The 19751-nt window shown below is 37.4% G+C and overlaps 1 long non-coding RNA gene across 1 annotated transcript; it reads left to right on the plus strand.

The window, feature by feature from the left end:
• The first annotated feature begins 372 nt into the window (after positions 1–372).
• Positions 373–19545, plus strand: LOC134298998 (uncharacterized). Its single transcript, XR_010006155.1, has 4 exons — positions 373–2374; positions 2468–5281; positions 7260–7332; positions 8543–19545. It is a non-coding gene; the product is annotated as an uncharacterized LOC134298998 (long non-coding RNA).
• The last annotated feature ends 206 nt before the right edge of the window (positions 19546–19751 follow it).

Here is a 19751-nt window from a genome sequence, read left to right on the forward strand (position 1 = left end):
CAAAGCAGCATACAACATATAAAATTCATTCAAATGCACCAGACAGCAATACATAATCAATTAAAACATCATATCCCGATATAAAAGCCCAATTAACATCAAAAAATAATTTTAAAACTTGCAACAAGCACCATTTAAAGATATCCATAACCTTCAGTCAATGAAGTTTTTTATCAAAAAATGTATCAGACTAACAGTGCCTATTTTCATTCATCTGGGAAGGCCTGGCTCCATAGAAAGGTTTTAATTTGCAAACGAAAGGCCAGTAAAAAGGGGGCTGATCATACCTCATTAGGAAGGGAGTTCCAAAGCTACCAACGAAAAGGCCCTCTCTCCACCAAATGCACCTGCGATGGTGGTGGGACTGAGAGAAAGGCCTCTCCTGAGGATCTCAGGGCTTGAGTGGGTTGGTAGAAAGAGATACGGTCTCTCAAGTAGTCTGGGCCCGAACCATATAGAACTTTGTAGGCTAAAGCCAGCACCTTGAATTGTGCCCAGAAACAAACCAGAAGTATCTAGGAGTCTTATGAATAGATATTCTCTACATTGTTTAACCTAAAATACATTTTTTCCCAAAACATGTTTTCACTATCCCTTTCATAAGTTCTGGATGACCAGGTTTCAAAACTTCAGTTGGCCATGGAAATCCACTGGGTGTTCTTGGGCAACTCACATTTTCTCAGCCACAGAGGAAAACAATGAGACTCCACTCTGAACAAAATTTGCCAAGAAAACCCTGTGACAGATTCCCCTTTGGATCACCATATGTTGAAAATGGTGTAATGGCACAGAAGAACAGTCACCTGCATTTGGTATTTTATGTGGCCCCAAAGGATCCAAAGGCCAAAACCTGGCATCTAGACCACCCAAGTTTACATATTTCCTCCGAGGTAACAAAGATCAGATAATTAGAGTTCATATCCCCAGGCTGTATTAGTAAAAATCTGGAAACCCAAACTATCTTTTATAGATTACCCCATACAATCAAAGAGATCAGGAAACGATGTCAAGTGAAACCAAGATGATACATGAATGTAACAGAATGACCCTGAAAAAAAGATTTGAATAACAAAATGTATAACAAAATGCTAAAAATGGGAGGTGCTAAAATTAGTCAGGAAAAATAGGTTTTGGCACAGCATTTTATTTTGTTTTGTTTTGTTTTGTTGCAGGCTTAACTTTATATCATACATTGGGAAAGTGACTTGCTAGCTCCTGAAAAGGAATTTTGGGTTAGTTCTAATAGTAATAGAATTCCAGGAGTGATACTTTTACTCCACTGCATACTAAGCATGATGATTAATCTTGCCCTGACTAACAAGGAAAGATGATTCTTTCCCAAGCTGTCCAACTTCTGGTGCTTCAATTTTCTTTTGCAGACAATCCATTTATGTTTATTCAAATCACAGCCAAAGTGGTGATAGGACCTATATTTCACAAACAGCAATTTCACACCCATGTAATTTCAAAGGAGCATGGAAACGGGGGGAAAGGGTCTTGAATCTCTGGCTGAAAAATGTATATCCAGAACCACAATCACTAAAATTGTATCCTTCAAAGTCTGAGCCAATTTCAAAGAATGCATGTATAGCCTAACATATTAGGAAACTAGGTTTTGACTTCTTATATAAGATGATATTCTTAGTGCTGATAGCCACTGATATTCAAATTTAGTTCCCAGCTCTTCGACTTTAGATATTTTTTATGCCTTTATGATCTTCTCTCAACCTTTTCTTCATTTTCTATTTAGTGTGTCCCTATATACATATATTTTAATTCTTGCGGCTAAATAAGAAGACCACATATAGGTGTTGCTAACTGTAGTATTTTTCAGAGTTAAATTTTACTAGTTAAATCAAACTCTTGTTTAGGGCAATGCTTTTATTTCAAAAGGTGTCTCTGCAATGCCCTGAACTTGAGTAATAGAATCATAGAATCTATTACTTCTTTCCTTTTGTTATTTAAAATACCTACAAGAGCTAAGCTATACCTGGTGGAGGAGGAGGCCCATGGGACTTGGAATGGCTCTTCTCCCTCCACCACTTGACCTTACGTGAGCAGCCCTGACCTGCAATGGGCCTGGGAAAGCCATACCTGAATGCACATACACACAGCTAATCCATCGCCAAAGGTATGGATTGCACCAGAGATCTTCCTGGTGGTATTTGAACCTGAGGAATACGGGGCAGCTTCTTCCAATGTTGATATGTGGTATGTTGGTATGTGCATGTCGCACCTCAGGCTAAGTTCACCTTGCTAGGATACCCAGTCAACACACAAATAGTCTTTTAAGGCCTTTATTTAGAGCAAAGCAGAATATAGATCAAGCAAGCAATCAAAAGATAATTCAATGTTGTAAAGAAAGAGTCCAAAGGTAAAAAGGAATCAATAGTACATTAAGGTCCATCAGTCCAATAGGCAAGGTCCATTGGTTTAGAAGGCAAAGTAATAACAATAATCCATAAAGCACAGAGTTAGTCCATGAAGTTCAAAGCACAAGGTCTTAGTCCATACAATCCAAAGCATGAAGTTCAAAGCACAAAGTCTTAGTCCACAGGATCCAAAACATAAGGTCCAGAGATATAAGTAATCCACCAAGCAAGGTATTAATCCATAGGAGGCAAGGAGCAGGGTCCAAGAATGCAAAGTAATCCCAGAGGCAAAGTGTAGTCCTTAGAAAGCACGAAACAAGGCCCTAGACTCCAAAATGCTGGCAAGGGAAACATGCACACAGATAAAGCGATGAATTGCTGTGACAAAGGGCATGGTCTGCACAGGCTTCTTTTAATAGCAACCCAGGAAGGCGTTTCTTTTCCCACAGCTTGATTCTTTCGAAAGCTCTCTTTTGCACGCCAAACGGTCACTTCTGCGAAGCTCAGAGCCCCGCCAAGACAAACGGTCTTGCCTGGACAGCTCAGGGCCACTGTTATCTCGCACCTGGTCTTCAGTTGCCCCGGCTCCTTCATTATTTCTCAGTTCTCCAGTTTCCTCCTCATTATTTTCCACAACTCTCGGATCCTCCTCAAAAACTCCCAAAGCAAGAATGTTAGCCTGACCGTTATCTGACTCTTCTAAGGCCAGCAGGTCATCCTGCTCAAAGTGAAACTGCATGTCTCTAACAGGAGGCTCAGACTGCTGCAAAATCCCAAAACCAGAATCCTCTTCTGTTCCATCTTGGAAACCAAAGTCCCCTTCAGTGTCATCATCTTGAACGTGGCCAGCCTGTGGCTGGGATACAACAGTGCACCCGTACCTGGGGAAGTCAGACTTGGCCACGGTGGTCCATGCTCTGGTTATATCCTGTTTAGTTTACTGCAACATGATCTATGTGGAGTTGCCTATGAAGACTGTTCAGAAGATCCAACTGGTCCAATGGGCGGCAGTCAGGTTGCTCACCAAAGCAGCGTACAGGGAGCATTCAATGTCCCTGTTATGTCAGGTCCACTGCCTGCCAATTTGCTTCCAAGCACAATTCAAACTGCTAGCTTTAGCCTATAAAGCCCTAGATAATTCCTGCCCAGCCTACCTGTCTGAACATATCTCCCCCTTAATCTCCCTCTGCCTCAGAGATTAAGATTGTCTGAGGAGGACCTTCTCTCGATCCCACCTTCTTCGCAAGTGCAACTTGTGGGGACAAGAGACAGGGCCTTCTCTGTGGTGGCCCCTCTGCTGTGGAGCTCCCTCCCAAGTGGTATCAGATCAGCCCCCTACCTCTTAACCTTTAGGAAGAGAGTCAAAACCTGGCTTTGGGAGCAGGCCTTGGAAAAATAGTGCAGTGCTATAATCCTCAATTGGGAAAATGTGCAATTTTGAGTTGATCATGGAACGGCCTTGAATTTTGTTCTTGGATGGTATTTTAACATTGGATTGTATTTTAATTACGCTATTCTGTATGTGGTAATTTAATCTATTTTATTTTATGCTTAACTTGTATGTTTTGCGGCACTGTTTATGTGCTATTTGTAAGCCACATTGAGTTCCCTTCTGGGGTAGAGAAAGGCGGGGTGTTGCTGCTGCTCAATCGTTTAGTCGTCTCCGACTCTTCGTGACCTCATGGACCAGTCCATGCCAGAGCTCCCTGTCGGCCATCACTGCCCCCAGTTCCTTCAAGGTCAACCCAATCACTTCAAGGATACCATCCATCCATCTTGCCCTTGGTCGGCCTCTCTTCCTTTTTCCTTCCATTTTCCCCAGCATCGTGATCTTTTCCAAGCTTTCCTGTCTCCTCATGATGTGGCCAGAATACTTCAGCTTTGCCTCTAATATCCTTCCCTCCAGTGAAATAAATAAATTAAAAATATATTTCTGTCAGACTTGCTAACAAGATCTTAGTCTCTACCCTCTGGACATAATATGTCATATTGCTATTTTGTAAAAACAAGTATTTTATTAAGTTAAACCAAGGATGACACATTATGCCAAGGACTGAAACAAAAAAGAAAATGCATATAGACCCTCAGATAAATTAAATGGGAAGAATGACAACTAGAGCACAGATGGTGGAAAACTCAACTTTTATGCAACAAGACATGATATAGAGGACATATTTGCTCCTATAAGGTGGCAATATGTTACAAAGAAAACTTTCTTCTCTGCATGCATTTCATCTGCAGATTAACATGCACCTGAGCTATTCAGAGTGGTGAAAGACTTAAGTCAGGTACCTTACCCCCTGAATCCATTGATAGAACCTTCAGTAGCTGTGATGCTTTTAATAACCGTTTTTCAGATATAACCTCTTACATAAGAATTGACTTAGATACCATTGTTGTATCAGACTTCAACAATGAGGTGTCCGGCAACTCTGTGAGTTGGATTTGACTGGATTAGTTTCAATTAGTGAGTACTGTTGATGTGGACAAGCTGCTGGGGCAAGAGAGGAAGACAACCTGCTATCTTGATCCCTGTCCCTCTTGGCTCGTATATTCAGGGAGAACATGCAATTCAATCTCAAATACAAAAAAATTATCAATGCATCTCTTAGAAAAGGGAATTGTCTACACTGTTTAAAAGAAGCAGTAGTTAAATCACTGCTGACAAAGCCCTTCCTTGATCCCTTGGACCTTAATAATTACACACCAGTCTCTAACCATCCTTTCTTCTTCTTCTTCTTCTTTTTTTTTGCAAGGTGATTGAAAAAGCAGTTGCCATCCTGTTCCAAGCAGTCTTGGGTGACAAGCACTTCTTTGATCCATTTCAAAATGGCTTCATATCAGGATATGGAGTTGAGACTGCTATGGTCACCTTAGTGGATGATCTCCATCTTAACATGGACAGTGGGGTATGTGTCCCTGTTGGTGCTTTTAGATCTCTTGGTAGCTTTCAATATCATCTACCACGGTATCTTTCTGGAACACCTGGGGTGGTTGCGATTTGGAGGCACTGTGAAGCAGTGGCTCCAGTCATACCTCTGAGGCAGGTTCCAAATGTGGCGCTTGGGGATAGCTGCTCCTCAGAAAATGAGCTGTTATGAAGTATTCCACAAGGTGCCATTCTATCCCCAATGCTCTTTAATATTTACTTGAAGTTGTTGGGAGAGATAACCCATAGGCATGGGGACGAGGTGTTATCAGTATGCTGATGATACCCAAACATATTTCTCCATGCCTTTAAAAACAGCTTCAGCTAAGAATAGTGTGTCTCCTCTGAATGAATGCCTGGAGGAGATAATAGGCTGGATGAGGGGGGGAAATTGAAACTGAATCCAAACAAAACAGAGGTGCTTGCCATCAAGGGTCCTAATCTGGAGATGGAGGTGTGTCAACCAGTTCTGGATAGGGTCACACTCCCCATGAAAGACTGTGTTTGCAATTTGGGAGTGCTCCTGGAACTGTCTCTCCAAATGTCAGCCCAGGTAGATGTGAGGGCCAGGGGTGCTTACTACCAGCTTCGGCTGTTATGCCAACTGATTTGGAGGACTTCAAGATGGTAGTTCACGTACTGGTAACCTCAATGTTGGACTCCTGCAATGCACTTTACATTGGGTTACTGTTGTCTCAAGTTCAGAAACTCCAGTTGATTCAAAATATAGCAGTCAGATTGATTACAGGAACATCTAGGAGTAAACATGTTACACCTATCCTAAAGTCACTCCACTGACTGCAAATTAGTTTCTGGGGAAAGTTCAAGGTGTTGGTTTTGATCTTTAAAGCTCTACATGGTTTGGGTCCAGGTTACCTTTAGGAGTGCCTTCTCCTGCACAATCTACCCTGAATACTTAGGTCCTCTGGGGGGCAGTTACTTCTACGAGCCAGAACCAAACTGACAGTCGTCGCCCAGAGGGTCTGTTTATCAGCTGCCCAAAGACTCTGGAACAACCTGCCAGAAGAGCTCTGACAGCTAGATAAGCTTTCACAATTTTACAATCATTGAAAGACCTATCTCTTCCAGCAGGCTTATCCAGACAGTTTTTAAGCATAAATTTTAAACTCGTTTCCTTTATTTAATTTTTGTTTTGTGTATTTTAATATTTATTTTATAGAAATACATTTTAAAATGTGTATTTGTGGCATTTTTACAATGTTTATGCATTTTAATTATTCTGTGACCCGCCTTGAGCCACAAGGAAATGAAGGTAAGAGATCAAATTATTATTGCTGCTGCTGCTGCAGTTGTTATTGTTATTCCCATAATCCTTTCTTAATGTTTATGTTTTTTGCAAAACATTTCTAAATTTATTATAATGGTTTTATTAAATTAGTGATAAAGTGTATTGATGTTGATGGGTCGATTCTATAACCACATCTGGATACAACCTGCTGTATTATCATATGATTTTATTAATAACTAATCTCACTTTAAAAAGAAGAGAAAGAAAGCTGAGGACATATATTTGAAGTGAACTTTTAAAACAGCTAAAGTACAATGTTTTATTTGACTTAAAGAGTATACTTTTTATTTTAGATGAGTGTTCTGAGAAGATATTATAATTTTCTATTACTCAGGGCCTGGCATTTGTAATAACAGTTGTAATTAAAAATCCAGGTGCAGATCAATTAAACTTAATATATAATTTTCCTGTGCATGTCCTGAATTATTTTGGAAATGGAAATAAGGAGAATATTTATAAATTCCTTAATTTTTAACTGGCAATTAAAAATCCAGGTGCAGACTGGTAGAGCTTAACACACAATTTTTCTATACATGGCTTTCCCCCCTAAAGATATGTTCTATATTACTAAAGAAGTAGAAATATTAACAGCATTGCAGAGATTTTAATTATTAAGTACTAATACCTAGCTTTCTTCTTTTATGCACAGAATTATTGGGGGAATTGGAAACAATGGACATCTAGATTAAAATGGTGAAATTAAAAGGTCTAGATACAGCTCAGTAAGTCATATGTGTGTGCGTGTGTACGTTGCTCAACTTTGTAAGACATGCTATATATGTTTGCTCAAAAGTATGTTAAATTCAAAGGGATATATATCTGAATGAATGATTGCACATAGATTAAATCTTTAATGTATCATTATATGTCTTATGAATGATTTAGAGAACTGAAAATAGTATATACTCGAGTATAAGCCTAGTTTTTCAGCCCTTTTTCAGGGCTGAAAAAGCTCCTCTCAGCTTATATTCAGGTCAGCTTATACTCAAGTAGATAGGTAATCAGAGTTGGACAGTCTCGTCTTATTAAAGTCTTATTATTATCTTAAATTACAGTTATATATAAATATTCAAAAACATTTAACCTACTGATGCCTCAAATAATGTAATTTTATTAATTTATTATTAATTTTTATTTTTGAAATTTACTAATAGCTGCTGCATTTCCCACCCTCATCTTATACTCGAGTCAATAAGTTTTCCCAGTTATTGTGGTAAAAATTAGGTGCCTCGGCTTATATTCGGGTCGGCTTATACTCGAGTATATACGGTAGATGTTCTTGAAGAAAGAGGAGGAAGATGAAGGAGGGAAAGGAGGGAAAGAAGAAGAAAAGGAGGGAGGAGAAAAAGAGGAGGAAGAAGAATACATGCAATTATTTAATATTTATATCATCTTTACTGTGCAATTTCTTGTTAAATGTTCATTCTATCCTACAAATATGTTTTATTGAGGCAATGTTTTAAAAGAGACAGGCAGCCATTAAAAATGGAAGCACTTGCATCTTAAGTAAGATTTGTATATTACTAAACAGCATGCTATAATAAAGGAAAATATATTGTACCATGACTGAGATTATGAAATCCCAAAGAGGCCCATAAACTATAATTAACAATGTATCACAGCTTTATAAAGTTTTAATGCCACAAAGTCGCCATTTATCAATTAAGGAGACACAATTTCTTGTCTCAGGATTCTACTTCACATTCATTACAATGGGAAGTAAATTATTTCAGTACAGTGGTGCAACTGGGTTCCACTTGGTAACAGAAGTTAGAATTGGGCATGAACAAAAAATACTGAGAAGAGATAAATTATTGTTTGTTTTAACTGCCGGATTTAAGGAAGATTATTTAATAGTGTGCCTAAGTGAGTGATATAAATTATACCTCTTATTGATTAACACAATTCAACTTGTTTTCCCATTTAAAACAGAGTGATAAAGATGGAATTCATTACTCTTTAATGGAGGGTGAACAGAAAGGGGATGGCACTGCAGATATTGTTGAACAAAAATTCCCAGCATTCCTTTTCATTGACTATCCAGCAAGGCTGATAACCAAAGGTAAGGAATATTGGCAGTTGCACATTGCTACTTTAACATTTTGATCTCTTGAAGTATCAAAATTTACTTGATTTCTTATTGGCAAATATGGTTTACAGGCAAGGATTGTATGCAAAACACACGCCATTTTTGCATAGACTAAATATTGAACTGTAAATATTGTTGTCTGTGCAAAATTCTTAATACAGCTTTTCCATGCTCAAAAACATGTTTTTTGACAGTTACATTTTTTAACATGCTTCCAAACTTGAGTTGAAATCTCTGTGGTCAAATTCAAGGAGTGTGATGCCTAACTAGAGGGTTGGGATAGCTCAAAAGAGGGGATGGAAGCAAAACCCCTCTTTTTCCAGTATAGAAATACTTTGTCAATCAAAGTGAGCAACTATTTTTTAGTTTAGTTAATAGTAAATATAAAATTCCAGGACTAGCATGTTAAGCAAGCAATTTTTGCAGAACGCAGTGATTTTCCTAGGAAAAACTTTTGTTGCCAGATCTGCCTACAACAGAGAACTTTAAAAATATGTCCTTTTTAATACACACACTTACACTTACACAGAGTATAATTGTGAATTTTTATCTGCTACATTTACATTTGTGTTTAATGATTTGTTCAGAGCATTATTTTTAATTGGATTATCACTGCAAATCATACTGGCATCAATTTTTGATGAAGGATGGTGTATAAATATTTCAAGTCCATCAACAAATGAATAAATGCATTTCCTCCCCTATGCACACTGAACAAAAAGGGATTCTGGGGGGATGTCTATAGTGCATTTCTCTTTTCTTTACTCCAGTCCTCTGTGTAATGTGCATTATGTTGCATGTTCTGCAATGGATTTAAGTATCTATTTCTATTTTCAGTTTCTACCTCACTTATTTCTAGATTATTTTATTCTAAATGCTATGAAAATAAACAAGGAAGTAATTACAAGGGAAGGCAAAATGAAATTTAGTGAAGTTATACAAAGCAAATATAAAAATTCTAAGTGTGAATGATTTTTGATGTTTTACTCTTGATCACGCTTAGAAATTGAGGAATGAAGATTTTATTTGGATATTAAAATTTGTATTGGTTGGCAATGCTCCCATTTTGTTCATTCATGATCATTCAGACACACTGGACAAGAAGGGTTTGTGGAAGGATAATAATAATAATAATAATAATAATAATAATAATAATAATAATAATAATAATAACAACAACAACAACAACAGCAGCAGCAGCAGCAGCAACAATAACAGGGATGACTGTTGTTGAAGGTTCTGAAGGTGTGGTAGCCTCCAAACTCCAGGGACTTCTGGATGATATGGATTGTCTAGATCAATTTCAATCTTGTTTCAGACCTGGCTTTGGAATAGAGACAGCTTTGGTCACCTTGGTGCATAACCTACGAAGATAGTTAGACAGGGGGAAAGTGTCCCGGTTGGTTCTCCTGGACCTCTCAGCAATACCATTGACCATGGTATGCTTCTGGGTCATCATGCTGGTAAGGGACTGGGAGACACTGTCTTACAGTGGCTCTGGTCCTTCCTGGAGCACCATACTGAGAAGGTGGTGCTGGAGGACTCCTGTGTAAATGCCTGGCTGTTGACCTGTGGGGTTCCTCAGGGTTCCATTTTGTTCCCCATGCTGTTTAACATATACATGAAACCACCGAGAGAGGTCATCCAGAGTTTTGGAGTATGGTGCCACCTATATGCGAATGACACCCAACTCTACTACTTCTAATGCCAAGGAAGCTGTCCCAACCTTAAACCAGTGCTTATCATTAGTAATGAACTGGTTAAGGGCAAATAAATTGAAACTTAATCCAGACAAGACAGAGGTGCTCCTGGTCAGTCAGAAGGCAAACCATGGAATAGGGATCTATCCTATGCTGGATGGGGTCACACTCCCCCTGAAGAGACAGGTCTTCAGTTTGAGGGTCCTCCTAGACTTGGCACTGAACCTGAAGACCTAGGTGTCTGTGGTGGCCAGGATGGCTTTTGCATAGTTAAAACTTGTGCATCAACTGCATCTGTTCTTTGGGAAACCAGATCTGACCATGGTATACATGCCTTAGTTACATCCCATCTGGATTACTGCAATACACTCAATGGGGGGGGGGGGTGCATCTGAAGAGTGCTCAGAAAGAATTGTGTGGTAGTGGAATATGCTTCCTTGGAACATGGTGGAGTCTCCTCCTTTGGAGGTTTTCAAGCAGAAGGTAAATGGTCATTTGTGTGTGTGGGTTGATTTTGTGTTCCTGTATGGCAGGGGGTTGGACTGGATGGCCCTTGTTGTCTCTTTCATAGCTATGACTCTATGATTCTATGATATAAGTATATATGATATATTTAGAATAATACTACAATTTTACTCACTTAGCTTGTGTGTTTTCAAATACATAGTGAGGATCTTTTTTTTTTCCTTTAGCATATGGGTTTGTTCAAAGATAGGCACTCAAGTGAATTTTGCTATTTAAGAGATGCCGCCTCTGGCAGTCTTCTTTGCATTTGATCTTTCCTGTTGAGATCAGTTCTCATATTTGCAGAATATAATTTTATTTTGTGTGTGTTTGTTTGAGCAAGTTCATAAAGGTAGTTTTCCCTAGTTTTTACAGATATGTGAACTCTTAAGTGATCACTCCCAGAAGAAGAACTAGGTTTTTAGTTTGCCCTATCTCTTCTTTCAAGTACTAGAAAAACCATAAGAGCCTCTTTGAATATTTTAAAAGATGAAGACAAATGCAAAATCCTTTTCTATATGTGTGGAGAAGGGTATTTAATAGTACAAGAGATCCCATGCTTTATGTAGGCTGACTTACTGTTATATGCCTGTAAGGGATGACATGAATATTAAAAAATATTTGGAAAATGGTTAAATGATTTTTTGAGAGTCAGAACTTCCTGACCAGGCAAACTGTGGATTAACAAGAATCTTCAAGTTTATACTATGATTGTTAGAGGCTTTAATCTAATTCATAATCATAATATAAAATTGCAGGGGATTTTTTCCTTGGTCAAAAAGCTGTATTTGGGGACTTAAGTGCAAAATTTTGTGTGCAACAAACACTACTTTCTGCAAATTAAACAGTGTGTGAATTTTGTGCAAAGTTTCAAAGAGTCCCCTGATTCAGCAAGCCGTTTGTGAAATGAAGTTTTTATTTTATTTTAAAGCAAAGTACTGTAGGGATGTAATTTCTTTTACTAATTTAATTCAATAATAAAATTAGTAAAATAAATTACATCCCTAACAGAAGTTTAACAGAAGAAACTTCATTTCCTAGTTAGATCAAAGAATAGAACTTTGTATTACCTTTGTTGAAAGCTCAGGAAAGTTACCTTTTTGGAAAACGACTTCAAGTATTTTCTTTCCCTTGTGTGTTCTGGGAAGATGTGTAAGTTATATTACAAAACTAACTTTTATAAACTCAGCCTTATCTCATACTATAAAAAATTGGCACCAGATGCAATGATTCTTCCATTTAGTAAAGCAAGACTACCATCCTGGGATTTGTAGTATTGTGAGGCTCTGTGGCAGAGAAGATTAAAGGTGTTATAAAACTACAGCTCCCATGATTCCATAGCAATTATCCATGGCAGTTAAAGAAGTGCTAAACTGCATTATATCTACAGTGTAGATGTATCTTTGGGTAGCTAATTTCAGATGTTATGGAAAAATAATGAAATATTACTGATGGTTCTATCATTTGTCATAATTATATTTTCATCACCAAAAAGGGGGAGAAGTGTTCCAGGGATTGTTTGGCTTTGTCATTAATTATGTTGACTAGTTGTGAGAAGCATGCATCTGAGTAAACATGCATAGGATTCTGACAATAATAACTGCATATAGTTCTATGCAAATTGACATTTTATGTTATGTTCAGAAGAACTTTGACCATATTTTTGTAAGATTTGGGGAAAATACATTTAATTTTTTTTATGGAAGAGGTACTATAAACTAGGATTCATGGAGAATTAATATTATAAATGGAGACTTTGTGTACTTTACCTTTACTAAGATGATGTCTCTATGGCTTCAAGAAAAGATGGCATATTCAGAGTCTTCATTACCAGAACAGCTAAGACTATGAGATGATTTTATTGCATCCTTTTCTTAACTGGTTTGCTGTACACAAGTTGCTTATGAGAAAGACTATGAAGTTCAAAGGGAAAAGTTAAACCTGAACTGTTTTTTTCTCAACAATGAAGATTTCTTACAGATATTTGACATAATTACTTTTTCTTGCCGTGTTGTTTCTTCAAGCTTGGCTACATTTTCTTAGCCTCATCCTTTTGCAACTGAATTTCTGGGATTTTCAGCTTGCCCTACAAATTTCTAGAATCAGATCTGCTGAACCAACTAAGGCCCCATTACTTTTGAACAGTCCAAACTTCATCACACATATCCATGCTCTTGAACCTGAAACTGACAACAGAAAATTGTCAGTTGTTCATCTATATCTTCAATTGTTTTTTGTGGAACAGAACCTATCTTTTGAGATGTCAAGGTTTAGCTGTCCTTAGGGACTATGAATATTTGAATTCTCCCTTTCTTTTCATAGATATAACAATACCTGTACATGATTTTTAACTTGTGAATTAATATGTCAGATGAATTTGTTTTTACCTTGCTCTTTCTCCATATATTTTTCTTCTGCTCTACCCTTCCCCTTTTCACTTTAGCAGCAAAAATCTAAAAAGAAAAACCAATAAAACTTCCAAGTATTAAAAAATTAGGTATGTTTCTAGCAAGCATGCCTTGCAGTCTCTTCTAACAGTTTTTCTAAAACTATTTCATACCAATTACAAATTCAGCTAATTTACACTGTTTCACATATAGATCCTTGAGGTGAATTGCTGTTGTACTTACTAATTATTTGCAAGAAAGCACAAATTATTGTGAATACTATTAGCATTTCTCCATGAATAAAACATTTTCTATCTAATCGGAACTTATGGTTACAAAACATCCATCTATATCCTTCAAAGAAGTCAGGAAAGTTACAAACTTGTAAGGTGCTGTAATTTTGTCTGTTGGTTGTCATATCAAAGTTTACATATTCAGAACAACAGGTTCAGGGATGACTTTTTAAATATGGGTCTCACGACTGCCTCCTTTAGCAAGTTGGAACTTTTCCTTGTTCCAAGGAGGCATTGACCATCACCTTCATCCACTCTGCCAGTCCCCCTCTGGCCTGTTTGATCAGCCAGGAAGGGCAAGGATCTAGAATACACAAGGTAGTTCTCACCTCTCCAAGGATCCTGTCCATGTCCTCAGGCTGCACAAATTGAAAGGTATCCATCAACACTGGACAAGCAGGAGCCAAAGATACATCCACTGGAATTGTATCATTATCAATAGCAGCATCCAAGTCAGAACAAATATGAGCAACTTTATCTGTAAAATGCCTTGCAAACTCTTCGTAGTGGGCTGCTGAATGGTCAGGGATTTCTCCTTGAAGACCAGTGTGTAATAGCCCTCTGACCACTCGAAACAGCTCAGCTGGATATTTCCATGTACATGCAATGGTGGCAGCAAGGAACGATTTCTCTGCTGCCTCCATTGCTGCTGAGTAGGCTTTTAAAGACTCCGTAGCCTGTTCTCAGTCAGATTTGCTTTGAGTTCTCTTCTTCTCACTTACTTCATCACTGCTAACTCCTAGGAAAACCAAGGGGCTGGTTTGGCTCTGCTCCATGAGAGGGGACATTCAGGAGCTATTGTGTCCACTGACTTGATCATTTCCCTATTCCAGAGATCAGCCAGAGCTTTGACAGAATTGCCTGCTAAGGTGACAGGAAAATCCCCAAGAACCATTAGGAATCCATTCAGTACTCATATTGACCTGTGAATAAGGTGACACAGGTTTTTTGACTAAAATATCTAGATTTATACATGCAGATAGATAGATAGGTTAATAGTTCTGACCAAGTGTTAAAAATGCACACATAATTTACATTTACAAAATATAGTTCGCATTATATTGCAAATTGGCAACATTAAAAACTTGGTTGTTCAGTTTAGAATAATGAAATTGTGTTATGGATGCATTCCAAGAAGTAAGTAAGTAAAACTTTATTTATATACCATCCTCTCTCCCCAAAGAGACTCAGGGCGGTTTACAAGCATAAAAACAGCAACATACATTACATAAGTAGCACAATAAACACATTATTAAAACAAAATTAAAAATCTATACAGCTAGTAAAACAGTGGAGATCATAAGAAACAATCACAACAACCAGAAGGAACAAGAATATATAATAAGATGGGTTGACATGGTCCGTTATTAGGGATAGATGATCCTTGTACAGCATGTTTCAGGGCCAGGGGTCGGCGGTACACCAGAGAAAATTATTCAAAGACCCACCAGAACCACCAGGTTTTCAACTCCTTGTGAAAGGAGAACCAAGTAGGGGCTTGCCTAATCTTTGGCAGGATATTCCAGAGCCGGGGGGGGGGGGAGGGAGGCACTACTGAGAAGGCCCGCTCCCTTGTCCCCACCAGTCGCACTTGGGACAAAGGTGGGAGCAAGAGGAAGGCCTCCCCGGATGATCTCAGGGCCTGTACCGGTTCATAGGAGGAGATGCGATCACGGAGAAGGGATACATGATTGTCATAGGTGCATCATTAAGACCATTATACAACATAGATGTTGACCAAAAGCCACAGTCCATAAAAGTACAGTACTTTCCACAAAGACAGCAAATGGCATTGAGCAACAACCCTCAACAGAGACATGGAGCACTGTTAATGGATTGGCAGTAAAAAGTCATGGGTGTGCTGTGCTCAAGCAGAAAAAAATGTTTCCAATTCTCAGCACCCTGTTGTGTTCTGGTTCACTTGTCATGCAATAGATCATGTTGCCATTTGTAAGCTGCAGCAATTTACTAACAATTGCTCAGAAGTTCACATATACACACTACATTATGAAGAGTACACATATTATTTAGGAACAGTATATTTGGAGTCTGGTTGGAAATAAAGGAAGGCCTTGATCGAATCAGAGGTATGTAATTTCTAGTACATCTAGTGACGGATTTTCAGTAATCCTATGTACTTGGAAATTCATATGCCAGATTTGCTCCTTTGTCATTCCTCAGTACAAGTGAAATTTGTGCAATTTGAAGTGTAAGTAATGAAAAAAGAAGATTTCTGTTTGCTGAATTTTAAAATGTGTGAGAATAGCACGAAAAGTAAAATGAACTATTCAGGCTCTCATAGACCTTTACAAAACAGATCCAATTCCTGCCAAATACCCCTGCTTCTTGACAGAGTGTTCTCAGAATAGTATTCCCAGAATTGAATCTGCTCAATGTGTATTTATGTGGATTGATTAGCATCACATTCCATGATATTTCTAAATATCATGAAATGTGATGCTAATCAATCCACATAAATACACACAGAGAATGTGTGAGCATGTTATAGTGACATGAATCATGCACAAGGACAATCACATAAGCCTGTGCATCACCCTCTCATGAAAAACCCCTTCTTCATATCATTTAAATCATTAAAATAATGAAAAATGGAAATATAAAAGCATCATCTATTTCAACTTCTGTTTGTGCATTCCAAAATGGTTATGCTTAATGCTCTACTAATTATCCCCACAGAAAGAAATTACAAGTAGATCTACAGCCCAATCCTTTATATGTCTACTCAGAAATCCCACTGAACTCAAACTTACTCCCACACAGGTTTGTATAAGAGCCTTAATCACACAAACCACATAATTGCTATTACAATTAGAGAAGTAATTCAATTCCATTTCTTTCCCCCTGCTGCCACCCCATCTCAAGGATTAATGAAAAACTTTAATTACAATATCCCACAGCTTCAGCATCTAAAATGGCCTGAGGAAACACCCTCTTGCTTATTTATACCAGAATTAGAGTTTCAGGGCAGAAACACAATCTTTCTAGTTTCACAGAAGCAAATGATTGGCAGCTTGGACTCCTTTCCCTGCTATGGAGGTGGGAAATCTATTCTTTATTTTTGTCACAGCTTTTTTGTAGCTGCTGTGCATTGAACAAGATTTTCAGTGATGCTAAACCTCTGGTTCCATTCCTTTCTGAGCCTCAGTGGGAGAAATGGCAGGAAAATCAAAAGTATATTTTCTGCCTGCATAGCAGTGGATCCACTTGCTGTTCTCGCTCTTAGAATAATATTATGTGGCTGTTCTTTTCAGCCAGCCAAAAGACAGTAGTTTCTCTAAGTATATTGTATCTCCAGAGAAACCTTGGAGATTTACAAGAGGAACTGATTTGTTTGGAACATGTCTGTCTTTGTCCCCTCTTATATTTGAGAGGCACGCTGCCTGTCCTTGCTCTAGAGCAGCTTTCTGGGTCTATTATGACTAGTGTAGTAGACAGCTAGAAGTGCTTTCACATCTCTTAAATGCAAAACATTTCCTGCTGTAGCATCTTTTTGTGGGATCATGGTGACATCAACTGACAAGATAGTTATTACAGGCTGAGTGCTATGCTCTTGCTGTTTTCGCAAGAGCAAATTAGCAATATCCTTGGTTTATGAGTTTATAAATAAACTCATCAGCCCCATCCTGACTATTCTGCCAGGGCAGCTATGGAACATACAGAAGCTGACATTATCACGTTCAAATTATCTTTCTTTAAAAGAATTTAATTACTTGAAGCCTTCAAGGGGTAAATTGCTTCAAGTTGAATCATAGTGCTGTATTTGTGTAGTGAGAATGGTCCATATGAATCCCATGTTTGCTATGATCATCTGTGGAGATCTGATTTTGGGTGTTCCTGTCAGTTGGAAGCCCAGAATTTGGTCATGAGGGAAAGCTCTTTTTAATGTCTTCCCATTTGAAGAATGATCTTTTGAGAGGAGCGCATCTGGCACATATCTGAATGTCTTTTTGACTATCATACTACAATTTTTTTTCTTCTCCTTCTCATTTTTGTTTGGGGGGCATACCTATATATCCTGCTTTTCCTCTAAACTCAATGCATGCGGAGCTATCCTTTTCATTAAAAAAAATCATTGCAACTTGTAAGGTGAACTAAGCTGGGCATGAATGGGAGCAAACTCATCCAAAGATTTTCATGGCTGACTTTGTATCTGAACCTGGTCCTTTTCCATCTTAGTGAACAATAATTCACTACATCTAATTGTTAAAATTTAAATATCATTACTTTTTATCTCTGTTATGGTTTCTAGACAAGATTTTCCCCTTTGATTTTTGAGTTTTTTTTCTATTAATGGTTTTATCTATTTTATTATTATTTACATTCTAATTGATTGTCATTTGCTATAATTGTATATTGATGCTGAAGTAGTCTTATGCAAAAGGTTCTAGTGAAATCAATGGCAGCAACTAATGTACCCAGTAGAGATGTGAAAAATTACTCCAAATTTGCCTCAAGTTATTTGACAATAATAATAAAATTTATTATTTAAAAATAATAAAATCCAAGCGAATATCTTGGATAATAAGGAGGGATTAAGGAAAAGCCTATTAAACATCAAATTAAGTTATGATTTTACAAATTAAGCACCAAAACATCATGTAATACAACACATTTGACAGAAAAAGTAGTTCAATACGCAGTAATGTTATGTTGTAATTATTGTATTTACAAATTTAGCACCAAAATATTATGATATGTTGAAAACATTGACTACAAAAATGGCTCGGATAATCCAGAAGCTTGGATAAGCGAGGCTTGGATAAGTGAGACTCTACTGTAATACACAGATTTGGTACTATACTTCTATTTTTGCCTTGTAGCAAAAGAGAAGGACTTCTATTCCATGTTGTAAAACAGTGTTGACCTAGAAAGCAGCGAAAAAAAACTTAAATGAAACAGCATGTGATCATATCACTGTTGATTTGCTGACAGCCCATTCCATTGATCTTTGTTTTGCATTTGACATCCTCCGCAAAACACTGTTTGGATGATGGATTATTGCTGAGGCAGTATGTTTAATCTTTAGCACATAGACAGAAGAGAAACCCTATCCAAACGACTGGAAACTATACTTGTTTTTAAGAAAAATGACAAAGCATATGTTCCCTATTCTCACTTATGCCTCATTAAAAAGAATGATAAGGGATATTTTGATATGGTGGCACTTTCAAATAAGTAGCCTCCAGCCCATAAAACACACAAACTTTGCCATATTTATGCAAATATGAATCTAATGTCCACCTCAGTTTTCATAATCTTGAAACCCTAACCCTAATCTGGAGTGTCCTATTTCTAGCATTCACTACTGTTTTATACATTTAGTGAATAATACTCTTCTAAGAGCAAATGCTGTTCAGTATTAACTCTGTATTTGCTGGTGAATGTAATAAGCAGCGGCAAAAAGTACACTTTTTACAATTCACTGATTTTGCCCCAAGTTTGAGGATGTATTCTCTATTCTCATTAGACCCATGTTCAATGTTTACATTGAATAGATCATAGGTATTGTTATTTAACTTTGAATATCATTCCATTAATTGCTCTGGATTGCATGGCCATGTCATAAGGCAAATTAGCATAGTGGTAGAAGATCTGCCTGCCATTCTGTAGATGGAGAGATCATGTCTTGTTGGGTCTACCTTGTTTCTTGGTTTTTATTCATTCTTTTAGTTACAAAGGTGAATTCCCTTCTTAACTTGTTTGTTTACATGCTTACCTGTGTCATTCATGAATGTTTACTACAAGTCGTTTTTTAAAATATTTTTATTGAAATTTACATTGTACAAATTAATATTTTGTAAAAAAAAAAAGAAAGAAAGAAAGAAAGAAAGAAAGAAAGAAAGAAAAGAAAAGAAAGAAAAAAGAAAAGAAAAGAAAAAACCGAGGAAAAAAGGAAAACAGGGAAAAGTAACGAAGGAAGGAAATGAAAAAGGGAGAAATATATATATGTGTGTGTATATATGTATGTATGTGTGTGTGTGTGTGTATGTATATATATATATATATATATATATATATATATATATATAATCACACACGCACACATGCACACACACAAAACAAAAGTTGAGTTCTATCTACCATATGGTGTTTTTTGGTAAAGGTCAGTCCTTCACCCAGTTCTTACTCTATATCACATTTCTCAAG

This window comes from Anolis carolinensis, chromosome 4, assembly GCF_035594765.1.
Source record: "Anolis carolinensis isolate JA03-04 chromosome 4, rAnoCar3.1.pri, whole genome shotgun sequence".
Taxonomy (NCBI): domain Eukaryota; kingdom Metazoa; phylum Chordata; class Lepidosauria; order Squamata; family Dactyloidae; genus Anolis; species Anolis carolinensis.